Below are 19,408 nucleotides of genomic sequence, written 5' to 3'. Positions count from 1 at the left end.
GAGCCATAAGACTGATGACCCTGGAGAAAAGATATGTCCTGTACATGATTACAGCTATGGATGGAGGTGTTTGTGCCAAAATCGGAGAATCATGTTGTACATTCATACCTTCTCACGATGATGAAAATGGGAACTTGACAGAGGCCATAACGATGCTGATGAACTTGCACATCAAGATGGAAGACAAAGTAAAAGATATTGCAGATGACAGATGGTTTGCATCAATCTTCTCATGGGTTCCACAGTGGATGGCGAATATTTTCAAGTTCCTCGGAGCATTGTTTGTGATGATCCGGTCTGGATTCTGTGTGTTCAGGTTAATAATCACACAGTGCAAGAAGACAGCATAGAAAGCAGTAGGAATGAAGATCATGATCGATGTCAAGTCAGGTTTGGACCCAAAGAGCTGACAGATGAAGAAATCAGAGAGTATATAGAAGAAAAGTATTCTAGCATCTGAGGGAACAAAGTTCCTGTATCCAAGAAACACAAGAAGTATGTGGGAAGATGGACACTGTAGTCACATGACCTGGAGTGCTGATGACCATGTGAAATCAGCAGGATCTCTGAAAGGAGTAATGAAGATATGGATTCTGAAGAAGCAGTTTTCAGATGAGGATGTCGAGATGTGAAGACTGTTGAGAGAGTGGTCGATGAATCAACCAGAAGGGGGAGTGTAGAGGAGGAGCCAAGTGCCTCTACCGGAAGTCCCACCCCCATTCTTCCTATATGTTGGAAAGCAGAAATTGCAACATGCATAGCACCAATAATGGACCCTATACCACGAAGAAAACTCAAAACAAGGTATCCATTGAGAAGACCCTATATGATGTACCTGCAGAGAAACAATAGTCTTTCAAAGGAGGTTCTGGAAGAAGTTGGTGACATTACATGAAGCAGAAAGGACGCACCCAGAAGAGATGCCAATGAAGAGAGTATATAGACCTTATAGAATCTGATGGCGAAGTGAAGACTTGAGTAACATTTCATGAGTGAAATGAAGATTGCACGTGTGCAGAGCACTGAAGAAAATGCAAGCCGTTTTATAATTGTACAGATGCTGAAACGTAAGTAGACTTAAGTAATCATGAAGGCTGGCCATATGTAGACTGGTTGAATAGACTACAGGCGGTGCTGCCCATATATATATATGTGTATGTGAATCTGGATGTTCCACAACGTGATTTAGAAAACTAGGACCCCATAAACAGCAGGCCGAAAGTGTGGTGCAGTAGAAGAAAACAGCTGATGACGAGGGAAGATTCGAGAAAGGTTGTCTGGCCCAGTGTCAAGGGTTGGGGCAGCCAAGAAACTGGTTATCTATTCGGGAAGATACAATGAACATGAGAAGTGAGGCAAGCTCCTGTTGAGGTGTAATGGAAAACCACGAGAAGTGACAGGTTGTATTCATTTAACAGTGTTAAATACAAAAGAAATAGCTCAAACACGGTCTCCTATCACATGAACAAGATGAAAATAGACTTAGGGCAAGCGACATCGAGACTGGAAGATAAGACCATGCTCACACTCCCTTCTATTCTCAGGCGCAGTGATACTTTGCAAGGCAGAGTTCAAAGACAATTCGAATAGCAGGCAGCAGGAGTGATGATGGATGATGGCTAATTGGGTGGGGGTGCATGGTCAAGTCCAACCCTCCAACACCTGCGGTCCCTGCTTGCGTGCTGCTTGCGAGTTGAATATTCCAGAAGGGTACAAGCATGCCAACCAATTGTAGAGGGCCACGTAGCAAAGAGCCCTATAGTTTGAAAGCCTATGAAATGTTGTGTATTTCATGACAGCGAAGATGACTTGCACTAGGGGTGGGCATAGCTGTCCACCTGACCTTAGAGACCCAATTACAATCCTATGCCCAGAGAAAGTATACCTAGATGTTCCCCTTAAGCCTATCACAATCCCAAGTAGGTTTTCTTATTTTGCCATGTAGTATGATATCACCTCTGACACAAATTTAGTATAAAGTCTATGTTTTTTATGAAATGCATTGAGTGAGTGGGAAAGACTTGAGTGAGCGTCTGTTGACATCCGTTGTACTCCATGTTTTGGACAATTGCAATTAAAACAGTTATGTTTTGCCAACTTCCTGAGTCGGTCTTATTATTGGTGTAAGAGTAAAATCTGCATCCCCATCCATCTCATAGAGCGCTACCTCGCTTAAAGGGCCTACGGGTTCATGCATATGGAGTAATTTTGCCTGTACTATGAGATATACCATCTTCCCTTAGTCCGTCCATGATTTTGCCATCTTCCCATACAGTGCCTCTGTCTTGATTCGTCCCCCGGGAGCGGTGAGAGGGTTTCTCCTCTTCGTCATCCTCATTCCCCAATAAATCGTCATTTGACCCTGTGTCCCCAGCGATACTGTCAATATCCTCCTGAAATCTAAGCCTCCTCGTCATTGCGTCTCTCTATGGCCCTCCTGATTGACCTGTACTCCTGTGTTCCCCCCCTCATTGACAAATCGATCTCATCAGTGTCTATTCATGGGGTGGTCCTGCTGCTTTCCCCACTTCTGTGTTGATGTCTCCTTACTTGTGTTTCCTTTTCCTCATTGTCACTAAAATATTCTAAATCCATCTTTTCTTGTGCTGCCCTTAAGGGCACCCCTCCTCTTCCTTGTGTCGTCGCTCTCTAAGGAGTCGTTCGACTTCTAACTTCTTCTTTTTCTTCTTTATTTGCACTTGCCTTTCCCGTTCTTCTTCTGCCTTTCTTTTTGACATGTCCTCAAGCTCTCTCTGTCATCTCGCTTCCTGCTCCTCTCGCTCTCATGCTTCTACCTTCTGTTTCTCTCTGCCTGCACACTCTTTCCTTCTCTTTCTTCTCTTCCCTTTCTTGTCTTTCTACTTCCTCCATTATCATTGCCCAGTCTCTCACCTCTACTTTTTCTTTGTTACTTGCTACTTCCCTGCTCTTGCATCCTGTTTCTCCCGCAACCTTCCCATCCAATTTAAGCAATATCTGTCCGCCTAAACACTCATTCCAGACTATCAGCCCCTCAAGACTTGCCCCTTTCCCTAGGTACTTTTCTTTTAACCTTGACTGGATCTCGCTGCGCTCCATGCCTTCGCCGCCTGCGCTCTGCTTCTTCCATGTTTGTCTGCTCAGCCTCGCCTTGCCCCTCCTTCTTACTATATGCTGGAGGTGCAAATGTGTGATTGGTGTAACCTGCTGCTTCTTTTAATTCCCTTGCGCGGTATAACCCCTAAGTGCCCGCTGCTGCTCCTTTGCTCTCTGTTTGAGGATGAGGAGGGGGAGCCGAGGGCAATTCACTCTCTGCCTCTTGCTGGCTCAGCATCCATTGTCACCGTGGCAGGTCCCCTTCTTCGTCATGAAACATTTTCCATAACTCTAGTATGGACATCCATTTGCTAAACCTTTTCCCCTTGTAAGCCTCATATATATGTATGTGTGTAATTGTTGCTGCACACATTTGCAGAAGCTCCCCTCTTTTGGCCAAGGCTTTGCCAATTTCCGCTCTATACTGCAAGTCCATTCTGTGCTATATTTACAGATTGTCTCCTTATATTGCGGGAGGGACTTGCACATATGCTGTAGTGGTATGTCCCTCATGATTGTACCTGTGAACATTATATATCAAAATGTACTTGACCTCAAATTGGGATTTTGACACCTCCACCTTTTTTAAATATTTGTAATTTATTTCACCTTGATATCAGGTAACAAAAACTCAATCACCACATCAACCTCAACCACTCACACAATACCACAGGAGTCCTCCGCGCACTGTCCTTCTGCAGCTCTACGGCCCAAAGGTTCAACTGACAATTCTGCTCATGCGCTGCCCCTGCTCTGCCCCAAAGGCACTGCCACTGTTTCAGAACTCGAGTATAGCCTTCAGCCTAAGAAAAACTATGCATCTCTTATACTACATGGGTCCTGCACAACAACCTGATTGGTGACGTCACCTCTACAATAAGGAAGAAATTGCTGCCACTTGCCCCTTCAATCTGTCCACTTATACAGTCGCCAAACACAATAACAAACCTGACGAAACACAAGTAACATATATGTGGACACATTCCTGCCTAACCAACAAGGAAAACCAAAAATGTACGTGATCTGTCTGTTCCTACAGCATCGCCTTGTAGATAAAATGCTTCTGCGAGACTTACCCAGGAGAACACCTTCCGCAACACAAGCTAGCTTCATCTGCTAGGCCCTACACACAGGAATACCATCATCTATGATCTGAGCTACAATGCTTGGTTCCATGTCATTTAATTGTGGGATGTTTTTTCGCAGGTTTTTTTACCACAATTTTTTTTTTAAAACATCAAATTTTTTTCTTTTTCTAAAAAAAATGTTCTAAAAAATTGGGGTAAAAAATCCCACGAAAAAACATTCCGCAACGAAAGGACATCATACCCAATGCTCAATCCACAGAAAATCCAGTATTTACATATCTTCTGTCATCCATGCCCTCAAGTCAATCGTCTAAGCTGACTGCCCAAACTGATCGCCCCAACCCCGAATGTTCCCTACCCAAGAACAAAGTTACACAACTATGCTCTTTACTGGACCAAAACCCCCACACAACCATTGATCAAAACCTGTTCACTCCCTCCCCTGTTTGCCATATAGCTGAGTCTATACAGACACTCTGTTAATGGCTGACATTGCTCGGACACTGACTCTCCCCCAACCGGCCCCTCTGCCTTTCTGGTCTGCTGGGAGTCCTATGGAAAGTGGCAGGAATTTCTCCAAGGCAGTTCCTGAGGACCTCTTCACGGTGTGCACTTTCTATATGGCTCTCGACATTTGTGGGTCACCTCACAACCCTCCAGGCACGTGGTGGGAGATGGCCTCGCCGATTGAATGTAGCGACCCTCCTTTGCTACCATTTGTTGTATACCAGAGGAATTGGGGATTTGAAGTAACAATGTCCCACATTAGCGGAGCATCTTGTGCCCATAAAATACTCCCCAATGCAAAAACAGAGGACAGACAGGGATCATACAGGAAAACAAATATCCAGCCATCACAGCTCCTGAACATGTATCACACATTTTTATTCACGAGTGATATCACAAAAAAGAGGTCCACCTTAACCACCTACGGGGTGTTCCTGTTGGTCAGTTTAGACTAACTACATATACAAAAACTATACATTTGTATATTCATTGGCTCCCCTTATCAGGTGGCTCCACCTGAGACTACCCCTAAATGTTACAAACTATTCTGTTGGAGGGTCGCAGGAAGACCATGCAACATTTTGCACCACCTCACAAATCGAGCTTCTGGATTGGCTAAGGCGAGTGCTCCCAGGCCTGGGACCCTTTCTGGTCACAAAGCTTGGTGTACCTTTTCAAGGTGATGGGAAGGGATATGGAGGGCTGTGTGTTCCCTATTGTTGCTACCGGTCTGATAATCTAGCCTGGGAGAGTGCCTGCAGGTTGCAGTTTTGGTGGGCAACACTTGTATCATTTCACTCTGTCTCTCTGGGAACAGCTTTGCTTCCCACCACGAGCAAATGGGCATTGTCTTGTCCTGCTGGATCACGTGTGAGTGGACTGCAAAACAAAGCCCTTCTGTCTGCAATTATGAGGGTGTTATTCTGACTTCTTGCAGGTGGCTTGCTGCCTCGGGAACCAGGAATCTTCCACCCACACTTGTTCTTCACTGTGAACACTAGCTCTGCACCTCATGCTGCAGGGATCTTCTCTCCCCTTCCATGTACGTGAGGCCTGGCTTTTCCTACCTCATTCATTACAGTCACAAGAAAGAAAGAAAGAAAGAAAGAAAGAAAGAAAGAAAGAAAGAAAGAAAGAAAGAAAGAAAGAAAGAAAGAAAGAAAGAAAGTTCTTAGCATTATTTACATGTATCTGTCCTCTACCTGCAAGAGTTATAAGCATGTTTTTCATGTCAGTCTTGTGTGTGTCTGTGTAACTTCATGCATGGATGCATATTTGCATCATGGGTAACGCAGCTACATTGTGATGTCACTACTGAAGTCAACGATACCTGGCTTTATTGTCAGTCGATCTGATCCATTGATGAGACCTCTGTTTCCTCGAAACCATCAACTGGATATGGTTTGAATAGCTGTCTGACAGAATATCTCTTGTCATATCTTTGATACATTGGTGTAGTCAGTGACAGGCCAAACAGCAAGTTACACTTTTCATTCCTCATCCTCTGTGTCAACATCCGCATAGGGGTCATCAGGGCCATTCCAGTGACCCTCTCTTCACTTGTTTGTACTGGGACCTATAGTGATTGTTTGTTCTGGCGTCATGACCCCAACTCATTATGAAGTTCTGTTTCATAATGCATATTACTACCCGGCTGGGTGTGGCTTAGACCTTTTAGCTAATGAGGAGGCTAAGAACGGGGGCTTTACCACACAGTATACCTCCTGCTCCAAGCCTCCTTAGAGATGGAGGACACCATCTTCCCCTGCCGGATCACTGGTAAATTTGTGCTCCCTGTCCCTTTCCCCTTCCTCCTAATCCCACCACCCTTTGCCACATATCTTTCCACCCCACTGTCACCCCACTTACCTGCCCTTCTCTGTCCTTCTCCTGCGCCGGGAACTCAAGATGGCCACCATGGAAAGGGAGAAGAAGCTACGCGTAGTCCATTCTCCATGTTCCATGGCAGTCATCTTGTTTGTTTATTTATTTTTTTCACTTTTGAATGGCTGCCATTAAAAGGGAGAAGGGACTAAATGTAGTTCCTTCTCCACATTCAATTGTGGGCTTCTTTTTTTCCACTTTTGAATGGCCACCTTGGAAAGGAAGAAAGGACTGTGTATCCCATTCCATGGCAGACATCTTTTTTTTTCTTTTTCTTTCTCAATTGCTAACACCAAAGCGTTTCACAACTGAAAAAAGACGCTATTAGTACCCTCGTTTAATGGGCCAGGGTACTAGTAGCAATAAGCCCTGAGTTGGGAGGCATTACCGCTTCAAGTAATGACCCCAAGGCCTTCATAAAGGCCCTTGCTTTGCTCAGGCCTGTAACTATGGGCTGCGGGGCATTACCTAAAGCAGTAATGCCCCCTAGCTCGGGGCGTATTGCTTAAACACTTGCTATAGAAATAGCTTTGGTTCTAACTGCAGCTATACTACTACAATTAGGTTGGCTCTTTTGTGACTCTTTAGACCCACAATTAGTTGTGGAAAAATAGTTTTGGCTCACGGTGATAATTACACCTAATGTGTAAACTTTTAGTCTTGGCTCATAGCTGATGCTTTAGCACCACAATTAATTTCGGCATTTAGGTGGAATATCAGCACCCCCTAGTGCAGACACATACATTTGGCCCATAGTAGACACGTATCACTATCATTTTTGTCTACCGGAGTTGCTTTTCCACCAAGAATATTGCTGTAGATACATGGCACACGGCAAGCGACATACAGCACACAATGAAACTCACCACGGAGGATCTTGGGGCCAGGGAAGGGGTTGGCATTCTGCACTCGTTTCCCTTGGCGCTGCTCCTACAAATTCAGGCCACCTTCCTGTACTCTCTGACTGGGACTTTAGTGGCAGTCTCCATGGCCAAAGCTCTCCCATAAGCAAAGCCAAAACGGTTGGCTTTGCCATTGCATATCTAAACTATTCTATTTCATGTCTAGCCTATTCGCATTAGAAAACCAATTACATGATTCCTGATGGAATTACGGAAAAGGAGACCAGAGTTGGTTAATTACTTAGCTGTTTCTTGAATGATGCACACTGTCTTCTGGATTTCTTCCCTCAAAGCATCTGCCCGCTGTTAAAGGTTGTTGGGAAGCAGGCGTGCTACAGTGTATATGGTGAATTACTCTTGACTTGGCACGATAAAACGTGTGCACATGCAACAATTCAACGCCGAGCTTTGTTTCATGGCCTTGTGAAGTAAGGCGTGCAGTGAAACATTTGAAAAACACTGCAAACATGTAACATTTACATGTCTTCAAAAATATGCACGAAACTGCAATTTCACAGAGATTCCTCTGAGGGTGAGTCTATGGGGAGGGGATTACAATATCAGCAAACCAATAAAATGGAAACTATGCATGTTCCTATTGTGAAAACTTCCCTGGGTATGTTCCCTGTAATATACATGAAAGGTTTTGGCAGAATTTAAAATGATAATTCACGCGTTAAATTTAGTTTTTTTTTTAAAACAAAAGAGCCAAATCTAACATGTATGGGGTATTTCAAGAACCAACAAAATAATCCCTTTGGAGTTTGTTTATATTTGTTGGGCCTAATCACAGATGATATCTCTTTACTCATACTGTTGAATTAAGAGATCTTGACCAACCTGCTCAGTGTGGAAGCAACAATGCATGGTGAAAATCAAAACTCCTTATCGCTCTGAAGAAATGCTCTAATTAGTAACTGAAAGAAAAGGGTGGGTGAAAAGAAAAATGACCAGGAAAATAAACATATTACTATCGGCCTTTCTGTACAGTCTCACCCTGGTTCTTGCTTTACCTCCCTTGTTTGTCTTTCCTGTTTGCTGTGCATAAACAAACATGAGTGATTGTTCTGAACCACATGCTTTGCCTGAGCTGAAAGGACGAGATCCCCCATTTTGGCTGCTCCATTCGTTGACACGGGGAGTTACTGTGAGCGTGAAGCAAGAGCTTTGGAAATGTGTGTACCTGGGTAATTTGCAGACCTAACATATTTCTTTAGGCAGTATCAATGTAATAGTGAATTCTGTGAAAATACAATGTCGAAGTTTACACGATGAAAGGGCTATCGCTAAAGCGTTTCCGTGTTTCAGGTTTTATTTTAATTATTTTTTGTTCTATCGTTTGCAGATTTTTTCCGCTGGTGGCTTCTTGCCTGTCTCCGCTTGTCTTGGGAAATGTTGTAAGGACACTTTGTGATGTTACAATAATTCCCAAATCTAATAAACAATCAATGGCCAAGCAATCAATTTTGACTTATTTTAATCGTCATTGGATAGCTGTTTGAAAGTTAATGCCATCATGTGCTCTCTCACTCACTCCCATTGCCAGCAGTTTACACCTTATGGGCAGTTTTGCCATGATATGACACGTATTGCCACTACATGACTAAACATCTACAGACTGTCAGGGTAATTCATAGAAATTCGCACAAAAGTGGCGCACGCGGCTGGCGCACAGTGTCCCCGTGAGATACACTGCGCCAGCCGCGTGCAATAAAATCCTTTTCATCGCACAGCGTATTCATGGATTTTAGCCTCCAAAACCAGCCGTGGTGCAGAGTGGCGCAGCGACCATGCAGCAGCGCCAGTTACGCCCCCAAGAACGCCCTTGCGCAAGGAAAAGCCTTCAAAATTCCCAAATCATCGCAAAGGGCTGCGCTAACCCTGGACGAGTTCACAGGGCTGCCAAACAGCAAACGCCAAACGAGGAACGTGTATTTCAGTGGTTCTCGGGAAGTTTCACACGCGATTGTCCTGAGTATGTGTACATCAGGGGTGCGCGGGAAGTAACACACGCAATTCCATCAGGGCACGTGTATTCCAGGGGTGCGCGGGAAGTATCACACGCAAAAGCAGCAGGGTACGTGTATTCCAGGGGTGCGCGGGAAGTATCACACGTAAAAGCAGCAGGGTACGTGTATTTCAGGGGTGCGCGGGAAGTATCACACGCGATTCCATCAGGGTACGTGTATTCCAGAGGTGCGCGGGAAGTATCACACGCAAAAGCAGCAGGGTACGTGTATTTCAGGGGTGCGCGGGAAGTATCACACGCGATTCCATCAGGGTACGTGTATTCCAGGGGTGCGTGGGGAGCACTACACGTGAATTGCCCGTGTGGGTCCTCCCAGGTGTTCCCTCTACACCCTACACGGCCCCTGCAGGCGGCCCACACCACAGGAGACTACCCTGCACATGTCCCGCAGGCAGCCCATCCACCATGCCCATGCCCCCCAGCCAACCCACATGTCAACTTGCACTACTGCCCACCAACGCATGTCCCCCTGCACCCCCACCACCCAGCAGTCAGGGGCACCCTCCACCAGGCCCCCACTCATGTCCCCCTGCACTCCCACCCACCAGCATCCAGGGGCACCCTCCACCAGGCCCCAACTCATGTCCCCCTGCACCCCCACCCCCCAGCAGCCAGGGGCACCCTCCACCAGACCCCCACTCATGTCCCCCTGCATCCCCACCCACCAGCATCCAGGGGCACCCTCCACCAGGCCCCCACTCATGTCCAACTCATGTCTCCCAGCACCCCCACCCCCCAGCAGTGCAGGGCAACCTCCACCAGACCCCCACTCATGTCCCCCTTCACACCCACCCCCGAGCAGTCAGGGGCACCCTCCACCAGGCCCCCACTCATGTCCCCCTGCACCCCCACCGCCCAGCATCCAGGGGCACCCTCCACCAGGCCCCCACTCATGTCCAACTCATGTCTCCCAGCACCCCCACCCCCCAGCAGTGCAGGGCACCCTCCACCAGGCTCCCACTCATGTCCCCCTGCACCCCCACCCCCCAGCAGCAAGGGGCACCCTCCAGCAGGCCCCCACTCATGTCCCCCTGCACCCCCACCCCCCAGCATCCAGGGGCACCCTCCACCAGGCCCCCACTCATGTCCCCCTGCACTCCCACCCCCCAGCAGTGCAGGGCACCCTCCACCAGGCCCCCACTCATGTCCCCCTGCACCCCCACCCACCAGCAGCCAGGGGCACCCTCCACCAGCCCCCCACTCATGTCCCTCTGCACCCCCACCCCCCAGCACTGTGGTGCACCCTCCACCAGGCCCCCACTCATGTCCAACTCATGTCTCCCAGCACCCCCACCCCTCAGCAGTGCAGGGCACCCTCCACCAGGCCCCCACTCATGTCCCCCTGCACCCCCACCCCCCAGCAGTCAGGGGCACCCTCCACCAGGCCCCCACTCATGTCCCCCTGCACCCCCACCCCCCAGCATCCAGGGGCACCCTCCACCAGGCCCCCACTCATGTCCAACTCATGTCTCCTAGCACCCCCACCCCCCAGCAGTGCAGGGCACCCTCCACCAGGCCCCCACTCATGTCCCCCTGCACCCCCACCTCCCAGCAGCCAGGGGCACTCTCCACCAGGCCCCCACTCATGTCTCCCTGCACCCCCACCCCCCAGCATCCAGTGGCACCCTCCACCAGGCCCCCACTCATGTCCCTCTGCACGCTGACCCACCAGCAGCCAGGGGCACCCTCCACCAGGCCCCCACTCATGTCCAACTCATGTCCCCCTGCACCCCTACCCACCAGCAGCCAGGTGGACCCTCCACCAGGCCCCCACTCATGTCCCCCTGCACCCCCACCCCCCAGCAGCCAGGGGCACCCTCCACCAGGCCCCCACTCATGTCCCCCTGCACCCCCACCTCCCAGCATCCAGGGGCACCCTCCACCAGGCCCCCACTCATGTCCAACTCATGTCTCCCAGCACCCCCACCCCCCAGCAGTGCAGGGCACCCTCCACCAGGCCCCCACTCATGTCCCCCTGCACCCCCACACCCCAGCAGCCAGGGGGACCCTCCACCAGGCCCCCACTCATGTCCCCCTGCACCCCCACCCCCCAGCATTCAGGGGCACCCTCCACCAGGCCCCCACTCATGTCGCCCTTCACTCCCACCCCCCAGCAGTGCAGGGCACCCATCACCAGGCCCCCACTTATGTCCCCCTGCACCCCCACCCACCAGCAGCCAGGGGCACCCTCCACCAGGCCCCCACTCATGTCCCCCTGCACCCCCACCCCCCAGCACTGTGGTGCACCCTCCACCAGGCCCCCACTCATGTCCAACTCATGTCTCCCAGCACCCCCACCGCCCAGCAGTGCAGGGCACCCTCCACCAGGCCCCCACTCATGTCCCCCTGCACCCCCACTCCCCAGCAGTGCAGGGCACCCTCCACCAGGCCCCCACTCATGTCCAATGCACCCCCACCCACCAGCAGCCAGGGGCACCCTCCACCAGGCCCCCACTCATGTCTCCCTGCACCCCCACTCCCCAGCACTGTGGTGCACCCTCCACCAGGCCCCCACTCATGTCCAACTCATGTCTCCCAGCACCCCCACCCCCCAGCAGTGCAGGGCACCCTCCACCAGGCCCCTACTCATGTTCCCCTGCACCCCCACCAACCAGCAGCCAGGGGCACCCTCCACCAGGCCCCCACTCATGTCCAACTCATGTCCCCCGGCACCCCCACCCACCAGCAGCCAGGGGCACCCTCCACCAGGCCCCCACTCATGTCCCCCTGCACCCCCCACCCCCCAGCATCAGGGGCACCCTCCACCAGGCCCCCACTCATGTCCCCCTGAACCCCCACCCCCCAGCAGCCAGGGGCACCCTCCACCAGGCCCCCACTCATGTCCCCCTGCACCCCCACCCCCCAGCAGCCAGGGGCACCCTCCACCAGGCCCCCACTCATGTCCCCCTGCACCCCCACCCACCAGCATCCCGGGGCACCCTCCACCAGGCCCCCACTCATGTCCCCCTGCATTCCCACACCCCAGCAGTGCAGGGCACCCTCCACCAGGCCCCCACTCATGTCCCCCTGCACCCCACCCACCAGCAGCCAGGGGCACCCTCCACCAGGCCCCCACTCATGTCCCCCTGTACCCCCACCCCCCAGCACTGTGGTGCACCCTCCACCAGACCCCACTCATGTCCAACTCATGTCTCCCAGCACCCCCAGCAGTGCAGGGCACCCTCCACCAGGCCCCCACTCATGTCCCCCTGCACCCCCACCCCCCAGCAGTCAGGGGCACCCTCCACCAGGCCCCCACTCATGTCCCCCTGCACCCCCACCCCCAGCACTGTGGTGCACCCTCCACCAGGCCCCCACTCATGTCCAACTCATGTCTCCCAGCACCCCCACCCCCCAGCAGTGCAGGGCACCCTCCACCAGGCCCCCACTCATGTCCCCCTGCACCCCCACCCCCCAGCACTGTGGTGCACCCTCCACCAGGCCCCCACTCATGTCCAACTCATGTCCCCCTGCACCCCCACCCCGCAGCAGTGCAGGGCACCCTCCACCAGGCCCCCACTCATGTCCCCCTGCACCCCCACCCCCCAGCAGTGCAGGGCACCCTCCACCAGGCCCCCACTCATGTCCCCCTGCACCCCCACCCACCAACAGCCAGGGGCACCCTCCACCAGGCCCCCACTCATGTCCCCCTGCACCCCCACCCACCAGCAGCCAGGGGCACCCTCCACCAGGCCCCCACTCATGTCCAACTCATGTCTCCCAGCACCCCCACCCCCCAGCAGTGCAGGGCACCCTCCACCAGGCCCCCACTCATGTCCCCCTGCACCCCCACACCCCAGCAGCCAGGGGGACCCTCCACCAGGCCCCCACTCATGTCCCCCTGCACCCCCACCCCCCAGCATTCAGGGGCACCCTCCACCAGGCCCCCACTCATGTCGCCCTTCACTCCCACCCCCCAGCAGTGCAGGGCACCCATCACCAGGCCCCCACTTATGTCCCCCTGCACCCCCACCCACCAGCAGCCAGGGGCACCCTCCACCAGGCCCCCACTCATGTCCCCCTGCACCCCCACCCCCCAGCACTGTGGTGCACCCTCCACCAGGCCCCCACTCATGTCCAACTCATGTCTCCCAGCACCCCCACCGCCCAGCAGTGCAGGGCACCCTCCACCAGGCCCCCACTCATGTCCCCCTGCACCCCCACTCCCCAGCAGTGCAGGGCACCCTCCACCAGGCCCCCACTCATGTCCAATGCACCCCCACCCACCAGCAGCCAGGGGCACCCTCCACCAGGCCCCCACTCATGTCTCCCTGCACCCCCACTCCCCAGCACTGTGGTGCACCCTCCACCAGGCCCCCACTCATGTCCAACTCATGTCTCCCAGCACCCCCACCCCCCAGCAGTGCAGGGCACCCTCCACCAGGCCCCTACTCATGTTCCCCTGCACCCCCACCAACCAGCAGCCAGGGGCACCCTCCACCAGGCCCCCACTCATGTCCAACTCATGTCCCCCGGCACCCCCACCCACCAGCAGCCAGGGGCACCCTCCACCAGGCCCCCACTCATGTCCCCCTGCACCCCCCACCCCCCAGCATCAGGGGCACCCTCCACCAGGCCCCCACTCATGTCCCCCTGAACCCCCACCCCCCAGCAGCCAGGGGCACCCTCCACCAGGCCCCCACTCATGTCCCCCTGCACCCCCACCCCCCAGCAGCCAGGGGCACCCTCCACCAGGCCCCCACTCATGTCCCCCTGCACCCCCACCCACCAGCATCCCGGGGCACCCTCCACCAGGCCCCCACTCATGTCCCCCTGAACCCCCACCCCCCAGCAGCCAGGGGCACCCTCCACCAGGCCCCCACTCATGTCCCCCTGCACCCCCACCCCCCAGCAGCCAGGGGCACCCTCCACCAGGCCCCCACTCATGTCCCCCTGCACCCCCACCCACCAGCATCCCGGGGCACCCTCCACCAGGCCCCCACTCATGTCCCCCTGCATTCCCACACCCCAGCAGTGCAGGGCACCCTCCACCAGGCCCCCACTCATGTCCCCCTGCACCCCACCCACCAGCAGCCAGGGGCACCCTCCACCAGGCCCCCACTCATGTCCCCCTGTACCCCCACCCCCCAGCACTGTGGTGCACCCTCCACCAGACCCCACTCATGTCCAACTCATGTCTCCCAGCACCCCCAGCAGTGCAGGGCACCCTCCACCAGGCCCCCACTCATGTCCCCCTGCACCCCCACCCCCCAGCAGTCAGGGGCACCCTCCACCAGGCCCCCACTCATGTCCCCCTGCACCCCCACCCCCAGCACTGTGGTGCACCCTCCACCAGGCCCCCACTCATGTCCAACTCATGTCTCCCAGCACCCCCACCCCCCAGCAGTGCAGGGCACCCTCCACCAGGCCCCCACTCATGTCCCCCTGCACCCCCACCCCCCAGCACTGTGGTGCACCCTCCACCAGGCCCCCACTCATGTCCAACTCATGTCCCCCTGCACCCCCACCCCGCAGCAGTGCAGGGCACCCTCCACCAGGCCCCCACTCATGTCCCCCTGCACCCCCACCCCCCAGCAGTGCAGGGCACCCTCCACCAGGCCCCCACTCATGTCCCCCTGCACCCCCACCCACCAACAGCCAGGGGCACCCTCCACCAGGCCCCCACTCATGTCCCCCTGCACCCCCACCCACCAGCAGCCAGGGGCACCCTCCACCAGGCCCCCACTCATGTCCAACTCATGTCCCTCTGCACCCCCATCCACCAGCAGCCAGGGGCACCCCCCACCAGGCCCCCACTCATGTCCCCCTGCACCCCGACCCCCCAGCATCCAGGGGCACCCACCACCAGGCCCCCACTCATGTCCAACTCATGTCTCCCAGCACCTCCACCCCCCAACAGTGCAGGGCACCCTCCACCAGGCCCCCACTCATGTCCCCCTGCACCCCCACCCCCCAGCAGCCAGGGGCACCCTCCACCAGGCCCCCACTCATGTCCCCCTGCACCCCACAGCAGCCAGGGGCACCCTCCACCAGGCCCCCACTCATGTCCCCCTGCACCCCCACCCACCAGCATCCAGGGGCACCCTCCACCAGGCCCCCACACATGTCCAACTCATGTCTCCCAGCACCCCCACCCCCCAGCAGTGCAGGGCACCCTCCACCAGGCCCCCACTCATGTCCTCCTGCACCCCCACCCCCCAGCAGTCAGGGGCACCCTCCACCAGGCCCCCACTCATGTCCCCCTGCACCCCCACCCCACAGCATCCAGGGGCACCCTCCACCAGGCCTCCACTCATGTCCAACTCATGTCTCCCAGCACCTCCACTCCCAGCAGTGCAGGGCACCCTCCACCAGGCCCCCACTCATGTCCCCCTGCACCCCCACCCCCAGCAGCCAGGGGCACCCTCCACCAGGCCCCCACTCATGTCCCCCTGCACCCCCACCCCCCAGCAGCCAGGGGCACCCTCCACCAGGCCCCCACTCATGTCCCCCTGCACCCCCACCCACCAGCATCCAGGGGCACCCTCCACCAGGCCCCCACACATGTCCAACTCATGTCTCCCAGCACCCCCTCCCCCCAGCAGTGCAGGGCACCCTCCACCAGGCACCCACTCATGTCCTCCTGCACCCCCACCCCCCAGCAGCAAGGGGCACCCTCCACCAGGCCCCAACTCATGTCTCCCTGCAACCCCACCCCCCAGCATCCAGTGGCACCCTCCACCAGGCCCCCACTCATGTCCCCCTGCACTCCCAACCCCCCAGCAGTGCAGGGCACCCTCCACCAGGCTCCCACTCATACTCATGTCCCCCTGCACCCCCACCCACCAGCAGCCAGGGGCACCCTCCACCAGGCCCCCACTCATTTTCCCCTGCACCCCCACCCCCCAGCACTGTGGTGCACCCTCCACCAGGCCCCCACTCATGTCCAACTCATGTCTCCCAGCACCCCCACCCCTCAGCAGTGCAGGGCACCCTCCACCAGGCCCCCACTCATGTCCCCCTGCACCCCCACCCCCAGCAGTCAGGGGCACCCTCCACCAGGCCGCCACTCATGTCCCCCTGCACCCCCACCCCCCAGCATCCAGGGGCACCCTCCACCAGGCCCCCACTCATTTCCAACTCATTTCCCTTAGCACCCCCACTCCCCAGCAGTGCAGGGCACCCTCCGCCAGGCCCCCACTCATGTCCCCCTGCACCCCCACCCCCCAGCAGCCAGGGGCACCCTCCACCAGGCCCCCACTCATGTCTCCCTGCACCCCCACCCCCCAGCATCCAGGGGCACCCTCCACCAGGCCCCCACTCATGTCCCCCTGCACGCTCACCCACCGGCAGCCAGGGGCACCCTCCACCAGGCCCCCACTCATGTCCAACTCATGTCCCCCTGCACCCCTACCCACCAGCAGCCAGGGGGACCCTCCACCAGGCCCCCACTCATGTCCCCCTGCACCCCCACCCCCCAGCAGCCAGGGGCACCCTCCACCAGGCCCCCACTCATGTCCCCCTGCACCCCCACCGCCCAGCATCCAGGGGCACCCTCCACCAGGCCCCCATTCATGTCCAACTCATGTCTCCCAGCAACCCCACCCCCCAGCAGTGCAGGGCACCCTCCACCAGGCCCCCACTCATGTCCCCCTGCACCCCCACACCCCAGCAGCCAGGGGGACCCTCCACCAGGCCCCCACTCATGTCGCCCTTCACTCCCACCCCCCAGCAGTGCAGGGCACCCTCCACCAGGCCCCCACTCATGTCCCCCTGCACACCCACCCACCAGCAGCCAGGGGCACCCTCCACCAGGCCCCCACTCATGTCCCCCTGCACCCCCACCCCCCAGCACTGTGGTGCACCCTCCACCAGGCCCCCACTCATGTCCAACTCATGTCTCCCAGCATCCCCACCGCCCAGCAGTGCAGGGCACCCTCAACCAGGCCCCCACTCATGTCCCCTTGCACCCCCACCCCCCAGCAGTGCAGGGCACCCTCCACCAGGCCCCCACTCATGTCCCCCAGCACCCCCACCCACCAGCAGCCAGGGGCACCCTCCACCAGGCCCCCACTCATGTCCCCCTCCACCCCCACCCCCCAGCATCCAGGGGCACCCTCCACCAGGCCCCCACTCATGTCCAACTCATGTTTCCCAGCACCCCACCCCCCAGCAGTGCAGGGCACCCTCCACCAGGCCCCCACTCATGTCCCCCTGCACCCCCACCCCCCAGCAGCCAGGGGCACCCTCCACCAGGCCCCCACTCATGTCCAACTCATGTCTCCCAGCACCCCCATCCCCCAGCAGTGCAGGGCACCCTCCACCAGGCCCCCACTCATGTCCCCCTGCACCCCCACCCCCCAGCATCCAGGGGCACCCTCCACCAGGCCCCCACTCATGTCCAACTCCTGTCTCCCAGCACCCCCACCGACCAGCAGCCAGGGGCACCCTCCACCAGGCCCCCACTCATGTCCAACTCATGTCCCCCTGCACCCCCACCCACCAGCAGCCAGGGGCACCCTCCACCAGGCCCCCACTCATGTCCCCCTGCACCCCCACCCCCCAGCATCCAGGGGCACCCTCCACCAGGCCCCCACTCATGTCCAACTCATGTTTCCCAGCACCCCACCCCCCAGCAGTGCAGGGCACCCTCCACCAGGCCCCCACTCATGTCCCCCTGCACCCCCACCCCCCAGCAGCCAGGGGCACCCTCCACCAGGCCCCCACTCATGTCCAACTCATGTCTCCCAGCACCCCCATCCCCCAGCAGTGCAGGGCACCCCCCACCAGGCCCCCACTCATGTCCCCCTGCACCCCCACCCACCAGCAGCCAGGGGCACCCTCCACCAGGCCCCCACTCATGTCCCCCTGCACCCCCACCCCCCAGTACTGTGGTGCACCCTCCACCAGGCCCCCACTCATGTCCAACTCATGTCCCTCTGCACCCCCATCCACCAGCAGCCAGGGGCACCCCCCACCAGGCCCCCACTCATGTCCCCCTGCACCCCGACCCCCCAGCATCCAGGGGCACCCACCACCAGGCCCCCACTCATGTCCAACTCATGTCTCCCAGCACCTCCACCCCCCAACAGTGCAGGGCACCCTCCACCAGGCCCCCACTCATGTCCCCCTGCACCCCCACCCCCCAGCAGCCAGGGGCACCCTCCACCAGGCCCCCACTCATGTCCCCCTGCACCCCCACCCCACAGCAGCCAGGGGCACCCTCCACCAGGCCCCCACTCATGTCCCCCTGCACCCCCACCCACCAGCATCCAGGGGCACCCTCCACCAGGCCCCCACACATGTCCAACTCATGTCTCCCAGCACCCCCACCCCCCAGCAGTGCAGGGCACCCTCCACCAGGCCCCCACTCATGTCCTCCTGCACCCTCACCCCCCAGCAGTCAGGGGTACCCTCCACCAGGCCCCCACTCATGTCCCCCTGCACCCCCACCCCACAGCATCCAGGGGCACCCTCCACCAGGCCCCCACTCATGTCCAACTCATGTCTCCCAGCACCTCCACTCCCAGCAGTGCAGGGCACCCTCCACCAGGCCCCCACTCATGTCCCCCTGCACCCCCACCCCCAGCAGCCAGGGGCACCCTCCACCAGGCCCCCACTCATGTCCCCCTGCACCCCCACCCCCCAGCAGCCAGGGGCACCCTCCACCAGGCCCCCACTCATGTCCCCCTGCACCCCCACCCACCAGCATCCAGGGGCACCCTCCACCAGGCCCCCACACATGTCCAACTCATGTCTCCCAGCACCCCCACCCCCCAGCAGTGCAGGGCACCCTCCACCAGGCACCCACTCATGTCCTCCTGCACCCCCACCCCCCAGCAGCAAGGGGCACCCTCCACCAGGCCCCAACTCATGTCTCCCTGCAACCCCACCCCCCAGCATCCAGTGGCACCCTCCACCAGGCCCCCACTCATGTCCCCCTGCACTCCCAACCCCCCAGCAGTGCAGGGCACCCTCCACCA

The sequence above is a fragment of the Ambystoma mexicanum genome, chromosome 5q, assembly GCF_040938575.1.
Source record: "Ambystoma mexicanum isolate Mex_15411 chromosome 5q, UKY_AmexF1_1, whole genome shotgun sequence".
In the NCBI taxonomy this organism is placed as follows: Eukaryota; Metazoa; Chordata; class Amphibia; order Caudata; family Ambystomatidae; genus Ambystoma; species Ambystoma mexicanum.
Note: the sequence above shows the minus strand (reverse complement) of the source record.